Source organism: Carassius carassius, chromosome 44 (genome assembly GCF_963082965.1).
Source record: "Carassius carassius chromosome 44, fCarCar2.1, whole genome shotgun sequence".
Classification (NCBI taxonomy): domain Eukaryota; kingdom Metazoa; phylum Chordata; class Actinopteri; order Cypriniformes; family Cyprinidae; genus Carassius; species Carassius carassius.
Genome location: NC_081798.1, coordinates 13,977,429 through 13,986,904, shown reverse-complemented (window position 1 = coordinate 13,986,904; position 9,476 = coordinate 13,977,429). Strand labels below are relative to the sequence as shown.

At 42.0% G+C, this 9,476-nt stretch overlaps 1 long non-coding RNA gene across 3 annotated transcripts; it reads right to left on the bottom strand.

Moving 5' to 3' along the window:
- Window positions 1–1,403: 1,403 nt before the first annotated feature.
- On the bottom strand, window positions 1,404–9,205 carry LOC132126469 (uncharacterized). 3 transcript variants are annotated; one of them, XR_009427393.1, is made up of 3 exons: window positions 8,997–9,205; window positions 2,071–2,181; window positions 1,404–1,889 (listed from the first exon to the last, which is right to left on the bottom strand). It is a non-coding gene; the product is annotated as an uncharacterized LOC132126469 (long non-coding RNA). The 3 variants fall into 3 exon arrangements; XR_009427394.1 differs by lacking the exon at window positions 8,997–9,205 and adding an exon at window positions 2,219–2,308 and having other exon boundaries at window positions 2,071–2,133; XR_009427395.1 differs by lacking the exon at window positions 8,997–9,205 and adding an exon at window positions 2,219–2,251.
- Window positions 9,206–9,476: the final 271 nt, after the last annotated feature.

Genomic DNA, 9,476 nt, shown 5'->3' with positions numbered 1-9,476 from the left:
CTCTGCTGGTTAAAGTGGCAGTTGTAATATCCTGCTGGAGGCTGCACTCAAACACAGGGCAAGATGGGGCTGCCAAGAAAGAGGGGGATTGTTGGATAGCATGTTGATAGTCATCTGCCTCTTCACGTAGTTGGCAGGGCTGAGGTCATGAGGTCAGGGGAAGTGAGCATGCTTCTTGTAGATGCATTGACTGCTTTATTTTTAAAGGAAACGGAAAGGCACGACTCATTTACTGCCCTGCCTGTGGACACGCACACTCACATCCTGATAAGACTAGCACTTCATATGCTGGAGATACCCGTCTAATGTGGCGGCTGGGGAAACAAATAAAAACAAGACAGGAGAAGCACCTGTGAAATTAAAAAAGAACAAAGAAAGGATAGAATGAGACACAGAGCTCAATGGAGTGTATGGGAGAGATTGACACATAGGACTATATAAAATCTCTCTCTCTCTCCTTTCTCCTGCCTTCATTTTACACCTTTCTGTTTCCAGCAACTTCTGATGTTACTGACATTCTTAATGGGATTCAAAGATGTGACACATACTGTCATTAGTAATAATTTACAATCTTTAGCAATAACATATTCTCTATATTATTAGGTTTTACCACATTATAACAAAATGTACTATTTAGCTTTATTATTTTACAGTCTAGACTAGACAAACACTATTATTATTAATAATATATATTTTTTGCATTTATTTTCTGTTATTTTCACAAAACTGGTTTCTTTAGATTCCTTGCAGCATGCCAAGTCAAACAATACCAAATTTTGTCAGCCATTTTGGGTGTCGGCCATTGGATTTTTTCATAAAATGCCATATTTTATGAACGCAATGACATATAGTTATGAAATGGTATCTCTTTGGAACCATGGTCTGAAAAAAGTTTGGGGGCAGAAGTTATAAAGAAAAAAAAATGCCAATGAAATTTAATTAAATTAACCTATTGTAATGAAAGTGATCTCAATATATTCCTTGGGTAATGCAGACAACATGCATAGCAATTACATTCCATAGTTGGCCGAAATTCCTGTCCACCATTTCGATTTTGAAAACTCCTCCCCAACTGTTGGTCTGATTTTCACCAAATTTGACTCGGATCATCTTCAGACCATGCTGGCAAAAAGTTATGGATTTTGTGTCGATAGACAAAATATAGTAATGTATAGTTGTATATTCATGCAACAAATCTGAGGCATAATGCCAAACTACATCCGAGGCTGTATCTCTGCAAAGCCTAGACACTGGCTATGTTTACATGCACACTTTTTGGTTCAAGCAGGCTGAATTCATTACGATTGATGAATCTGATTGAAGTGTTTACATGAACGCTAAATAAAGTGATTGGGTTGATTTTATTGTAACCGGGTGGTCAGGAAAAAGAAACACACACGCCAACAGATTAATTTGTTTATATTGGGGTTTTATCTGACTGCTGTTTTTTTCCCTTAAAAGAAGTTACAGCGGTAGGCGGAAACACAGATGAGCAAAAATAAATAAATAAAAGTAAATAAAATGCCAAAAAATAGAATTAAGAAAAATTACTAAATACAAATTATCACTCCAAGAGTTACACAGTGTAATGACACTGAAGACTAACAAAAATAAATACAAATAAATGTGATGTTTCACCCGTTCCAATGTAACAAAAAAACAAAATCTTAGCTTTCCACAAGATGAACACTGGTTGAAAAACAGCACAAGACTCACACTCCAAAATAATTTACTCTGGAGTGAGCATGACCAAAAAATATCTACTACTTGATCAGGCGATTTGGACTTTGTCTTTAATCACACTTAAATAAATATTTTCAGCTTCACCAAAATCCTTATAAAAAATGGTCAAAAAATGAACTACTGATACAGTAAAGAATACGGTAGTGCTATGGTACAAAGAAGAGATAAAAGAAACACATTAATAGTCATATCTTTGCTCTCACAATAATCACCATTTTCACAAGAACACAATTGTTAAATTGTTAATTGTTAAACATTAAAACAAGAGTTTTAACAGCACTGATAGCATTTGTACAATTCCAGATACTAATACAATTCTGAACTTACACTGGAAGTTTCCACTATCACCAGACACGAGGTTCACGTGGATCACACACGATCCGATCTCATCTACAACGAATTACACATCAAAAGTTCACACAAATAGGTCTCAGTTTCCTCGGATATCAAAGAAAGGTTTTACAGTGATATTTACCCAGAAAAACGGCATCACTTCAAAATAAATCTCCCCGATGCCAACACAACGGCATGGCACTCAGCTGCTACATTGGATTATCATGAAATGTGTACTTACGATGGGGAATTGTTTAATTTTAATTAATCTGTGCATGCTCTTTGAGGTGGTGACCATAGACATCCATTATGTGAGTCACAGACAGGAACGGTTGGACCTAAAAATATCAAAATGGGAAATATTGAGGAAACAGAGAAACCTACATCTTGGATGTCCTTTAGGTAAGCTAAAACATACCAAAATTTAATTTGAAAATGAACTATCCCTTTAAAGGGGCCATACACGGTTTTAACACACATTGAAAACATGCTGTATTTATACCTCCGGCCACATTCTCCCATGCTGAAACCCATCATTGTCCTCAATGACATTCAGTGCTGGTTCCTAACCTCATTTACTGCTTCCCTGAAAAAAACACACTACCAAGGCTGGTCAAAACCTGGGAAAAGACTTCAGGGTTGATTGAGACAGAATTACAAGCTGACCTGGGTTCATTAAATGGGTTTGGATGCACACCAGCAGCATTGACACGGCTAGTACTTCTTGGTGCAGGGACCGGTTTCTTTGACACGGGTCTATCAGCATCAAGAACAATACCATCTTCCCGCATGTGCTCTAACTCCGAGGGTAGCTGTCCATCATTCTCCAGAACAAAATCAGGACCCACTGCTAACGTTTCCTCTGCTGAGCCAGAGACTTCCATTTCCACATCTCTCGTATCTTCCATGTGAGGCAAAGTAACCTCTTCCAGTATAACACACTCTGGATCAACAGGTTCAGCTTCCACTGAATCAGAGGGAAACTTAGCTGCTGGAGCTGTCACTCTACTTACTGCCTCTGCTGTTTCAACCACAGGTCTCTCGCACGGTCGCAAATCAACTCTGTGGACCTGTTTTGAGGACCTCCCTCTACAGGTTCAACCGTATATGTGGTACCTTGTACCTCTACTACCCGATACATAACTGGAGCCCAGGAATCCTGTATCTTGTGTCTGCCTACAGGGCAGTCGGCGCAAGTACAACGTCTGCCCAACACCCTCAGATGGACAGTAAACTTTGTCATTAAATGGAGCCAATCTCTCTGCCGCTTTCTGCTCCGCAAATGCTCTCGCCTTTTCATGAGCTTCTCTGAGTCGGCTCTGGTGAATTACTAACCAATCTTGCCCTCGATTCACCGGATGTTCCTCACCCAGGAGAGCATCTACTGGAAGGCGTGGTTCTACACCAAATAACAAGAAATAAGGTAAATACCCAGTTATAGCATGTGGGGTTACATTATATGCATAGATCAGCTCAGGAAGGTGTTCTGGTCATCGCCTTTTCTTTTCTGGAGAAAGCGTTCTTAACAACTCGTGGAGCGTTCTGTTAAACCGCTCGCACTGAGCGTTACCTTGTGGATGGTAAGGTACGCATTTTCTTTACTCCATACAAGCGACACAACTCAGCCACCACCTCACTCTCGAAATTCCTTCCCTGATGAATGCAACCGCTCTGGTTCCCCACGTATTTCATGAACCACTCTTTCAGCAGTATCTTCGCTGTAGTATCAGCTCTCTGGTCTCTGGTGGGGAACGCCTGTGTGAATTTAGTAAACACATCGGTGACAATCAACACATTTTCGCGACCATCCGTGGCAGGTTCAAGCACAGAATAATCCACTGCCACCACCTCCAGCGGTCTGGATGCTAAAAATGGCTCCATAGGCGGACGGATTCACGGCTGTGGCATTTTGGTTAGAATGCACCTGTGACACCTTTTAATCCACCTCTCAACATCCTTGTACATACAGACCCAGAAACAACGCTGTCTCAACAGGTTGAGTGTATGCTCAATGCCTTGATGTCCCATCTTATCATGGACACTGCTCAGGACTTGTTCTTTTAAACAGGCTGGCAAAAGCAACTGTCTGCACTCAACCAAGCGAAAGTCATTCACAACCCTGTAAAACAACCCATCCATCACCTGGATATATTTCCACTGTTTCAGCAGTGACAACACAGGCCTAGGTAGGCTGCTTCTCTTTTGATTCGTGGGCTTTCTCTTACTACCCCAAAACTCATTGAAGGAGCCCAAAACAGGGTCACTTAGCTGAAATTCTTTTAACTGGGCCTTGGTGTAACCTGGAAGAGCAAAAATACATTCCTGGACATCAATTTTCCCGGGACTACCCTCTTGTGAAATGGATCTGTCTAACCTTAGAGCACTGGTCACCCACAATCAACAATTCAGCGTCTAAAGGTGTACCCTTGTTGACTACATTACAAATGGCAACACAGTCATCCAACTCTTCAGAATTGTCAGGCTCCCCTGTCAACGGGTGCCTTGAGAGGGCGTCTGCTGCAACATTATGCCGTCCAGGACGGTACTTCACCTCAAAATCGAAAACAGCTAATTGAGCCACCCATCTTTGTTCGATGGCACCCAACTTCACTGTCTTCAGATGACACAATGGGTTGTTATCCGTGATGACCACAAATTTTGCACCCTACAGGTACCCCCTAACTTTTTCTGAGACAGCCCACTTGAGAGCTAGCAGTTCAAGCTTCATACTACTATAATGCCTGTCATTTTTCTCTACATTAAGTAGCCGGCGACTTGCATAGGCAATCACTCTCCTAGAGTCACCTTGCTGTTGGTAAGCACCTAAACCATCCTTGCTAGCATCTGTCTCAACTACGAACGGAAGAGAAAAATCTGCAAAACCTAAGACTGAGGCCGTAGTAAGCTTCTCCTTTAAGAGTTCGAAGCCTGTGCAACACTCCTCTGTCCAAAGTGAACAAAACTCAGGTCTCCTTACCATACTATGTTGTCTCAGCCAAAAGTTCACCAGGTCGTGAAGAGGACCTGCAATTTTAGAAAACCATTCAATATATTTCCTGTAGTAACTACAGAATCCCAAAAAAAGCCTTAGTTCTTTCACTGTACTTGGCGTCTTCCATTTTCTCACAGCCTCTACCTTTCCTGGATCAGTTCCAATCCCTTGAGCAGAGATCTGATGACCTAGGAACTTGACCTGTTCTTGGAGAAAACTACACTTATCAGGCTTAACTTTGAGTCCAGCCTCCCTTAACCTACTGAAAAGCACTTCCAGCCTCTTTAGATGTTCTTGGAAAGTAGATAAATAAACCAGAATATCGTCCAAATATACCAGCATTGTTTGAAATATCAAATCTCCCATTATGGACTGCATGAGGCGTTGGAATATGGACGGTCCATTACAGACCCCAAAGGGCATACGGGAGTATTCAAATATGCCAAACGGAGTGGTGAACACAGTATTTAGTTGGTCTTGCTCCCGCACAGCTATCTGATGGTATCCGCTCGCCAAATCAATGGTTGAGAAGAATTTCACACCTTGCAACGCATCAAAACACTCATCGATGCGAGTCAATGGAAAAGCATCTCGCTTTGTCTTTGCGTTTAAGTGCCTGTAGTCCACGCACGCATCTCAAGTTCCCGTCAGTTTTCCGTACAAGTACTATGGGTGATGCATACGCACTACTACTAGGCTTAATTACCCCCTTCTGGCGCAGCTTAGTAATATGTTTCCTGACTTCACTATATTGGGTTGGTGGAATGCGATGGTAGGGCTGTGTTATTGGTACATCATCTACCAAATGGATCTCATGTTGTACTTTGTCAGAAAACCCTAATTCCTCATCACTTAATGCAAACACATCCACGTACCTCAGTAACAAAGCTTGAAGCTCAGCCTGCTGCTCGGCAGTTCCACCCAAACACAACCCATTAAGGAAGTCTGGTAAGCCCTCTGTCACCACTTGCCTCTCTTCTGTGCTTACTGTAATCTCCTCCACCCCAGCCTCAATCCGCTGGAACTTTACTTCACAACCCTCTCCAGAACGTAAGGATTCAACAGGAGAGAGAATACCTAGCCTGGTACGAGGCTGCAGCCATATATCCTCTGTGGAGAGATTCACAACCTGTATTGGAAATAACGGTGTTGTAGTGGAAACAAGAGAGGGTACCACTATCAAACCCTGAGGTAGGGGAAACTTCCCTGGTTCCAGCAACAGGTTGGAATAGCCCTCTGGGCAACTATTCCCCCTTCCTTTGGCTATCAAGGTCGACATCGACCAAGCAGGAATATGCACCGTCTCCTTTCCTGCTATATGTGCAACAATCTGTTTTTTAGCCTGACTGACACTTTGCATCTGCTGTAAAACTTCTCTCCAGTCAGACTCTAACTCCCCACCTAGAGTAGTATCAAACTCAGCATGCCCTAACTGCCTACACCTACTTATAATATTCATGCCGATGAGTGCCGGCACCGCAGAATAATTCCGTCCATCTCTAACCACCAGGAATCCACACTCAGGCAGGTTAATACTTATGGTTTCAACTGGTAGTTCAAGATAACCCAAATATGGGATGTCTATTACATTATCGGTGGTAATTCTTAACCAACCGGATGTGGGAAGCATATCCTTATCTTCACCTGCCAAGTGCTCTTTAAAGAAGTGTTCAGTAATTGTACTGACTTGGCTCCCAGTGTCAAGTAGACATGTCAACTACTGGACACCTTCCCACAGCACGTTGGAGTAATCTATCACGATTTGAGTCAAGGTAAGTTGAGCCAATATATTGCCCTCACATCGCCTGGCTCATAGTGACCGAGGGTGTGCATTTCCTGCTGTAAGGAGGATGATCCATCGTCCTTGACAGCTGGTTTGTTTTTTCTCACAGAATTTCTCGCTTAGTGCCCGACACCATTACACTTAAAGCAAATAGGTTGGCCGTCATCAGAAAATCTAGGCTGCATTGTAGATTTAGGACGATTTATAGATTCAGGCTTAGGGCAGTGTAGAGTCAGCCTCTGAACAGCTTGAGTTAACTCCCCTATGGCTTTGCCCTGCTCTGCTACTACTTTCAGAACATCATCCAGTGTAACAGAGCTTGCGACAGGCATCACCATAGCTGCACACTGAGCTTCTGTATTCTCAGAGCTTACACTACAATTACTGGCTACCTTACTAGCACATAGTTTGGTATCTTCAAGGGACCAAATTAATGCTTCATCTCTGACTTCAACCAAAGTGGACTGTGGCTTGTCCCTTACCAACTTACGAAGTTCCCTTCGGAGTGCTACATCCCTGACTCCCTCAATGAATTGGTCTCATAGTGCAACATTAGCATTGGCAATGGCATTAGAAGACTGCTTTAAAACAGTATTTAATATCTGTGAAAGGGCATGAGAGTATGTACGGAGGTCTTCACCCTCCAGCTGTTTGCGAGTGTTGAATGTCTGCAATAGCTGGGCCGGACTACGCTTTTCTCTAAAGGCCGCTCTCAAATACAAGAAGATGTCCTCTGTTCGTGGAGGCTGCCCCCCTTGCCTTAACCTAACCTCTTCTACAGCAGCACCTTTAAGCAGGGAAAGAACAAAATCAGCTTGATCTTCAGGTGTCTGGTTTCTTACAAGCAGTACTCATTCCACCTCTTCAATAAACTCATCGACATTTCTACCATCTTTGCTAAGATCGCCACTAAAGGGCTGAATGTGACGTTCTCTGGGCACATACACATAGGACCTAGTTGGTTCTCTACTCAGGTTGGCAATAGCTGCCATAGCTTCAGCATGCTTTCTACTGAGCTCTTGTATCTGTTCTTGCACATTACCCGCTCCCCCTGCACTAGCCGCACCATGTACTACCGCAGCCTCTTCCTCCGGCTGTAACATGTTGATGAAATTTTAAAAGTATTTTCACAGTCCTTTCACCAGCACAAAGTCTTTGTTAAATGCTTTGTTTCTCAGTTCAAAGGATATTCTGTCTGTAATGTGTATATGACACTCTTTTCCTCTTCTGCAGAAGACCTGTCACCGGCTCCCGATCTTCAACCACACTTGTAGTTCAGCAGCAGAAAGCGATGTCTCCTCTTCCTCCAGCTACCCTTCCCTTGGCCTCAAAACCTTTGGCCGACGTCTTTAGCAGCTGGACGAACACTGCACAGATGACCACTTCCACTGTGAGTCCTACAACTCAAGTACCAGCCACTACCGTATTAAAAAAAAAAACGAAAATACGCTCAACTCTATACTGCTCACGACCGTCAGATGACCCCACTCCTGGTACCAAAAATGTAACCGGGTGGTCAGGAAAAAGAAACACACACGGCAACAGATTAATTTGTTTATATTGGGGTTTTATCTCACTGCTGTTTTTTTCCCTTAAAAGAAGTTACAGCGGTCGGTGGAAACACAGATGAGCAAAAATAAATAAATAAAAGTAAATAAATTGCCAAAAAATAGAATTAAGAAAAATGACTAAATACAAATTATCACTCCAAGAGTTATATTGTATTTTCCGTTATAAAATATTTTCAGTTTCAACAAAATCCTTATAAAAAATGGTCAAAAAATTAACTACTGATACAGTAAAGAATACGGTAGTGCTATGGTACAAAGAAGAGATAAAAGAAACACATTAATAGTCATCTCATCTTTGCTCTCAAAATAATCACCATTTTCACAAGAAAACACATTGTTAAACATTAAAACAAGAGTTTTAACAGCCCTGATAGCATTTGTACAATTCCAGATACTAATACAATAATAGAAAAATTCTGAATTTACACTGGAAGTTTCCACTATCACCAGACACGAGGTTCACGTGGATCACACATGATCCGATCTCATCTACAACGAATTACACATCAAAAGTTCACACAAATAGGTCTCAGTTTCTTAGGATATCAAAGAAATGTTTTACAGTGATATTTACCCAGAAAGACGGCATCACTTCAAAATAAATCTCCCCGATGCCAACACAACGGCATGGCACTCGGCTGCTACATTGGATTATCATGAAATGGCTGTTCTGTTCACGCACATGCAAACAGGAAATCTCGCGAGCAGAGATCGTTGATCTCTTAAAGGGGCCATACACGGTTTTAACACACATTGAAAACATGCTGTATTTATACCTCTGGCCACATTATAATGACGCGACACGCATTTATACAACTCTTTATTCAAAAGGAAGAGCTGCTTGTTCCGTGGGTCATACGTCATTCCATTATTTCTGCATCATTGCACATGCGCCGTTCTTTCAGTTTTGTGGTTCAGTCCGATTGAGTGTTTACATGTACTCTCAATCGTATTGGAAGAGGAATAAACCACCCCCTTCAATCCAATATGAACGTTTTTCAATCAGATTGAGCTGTCAACAAACAGATTACAAACAGATTATTTGGGTGCAAGT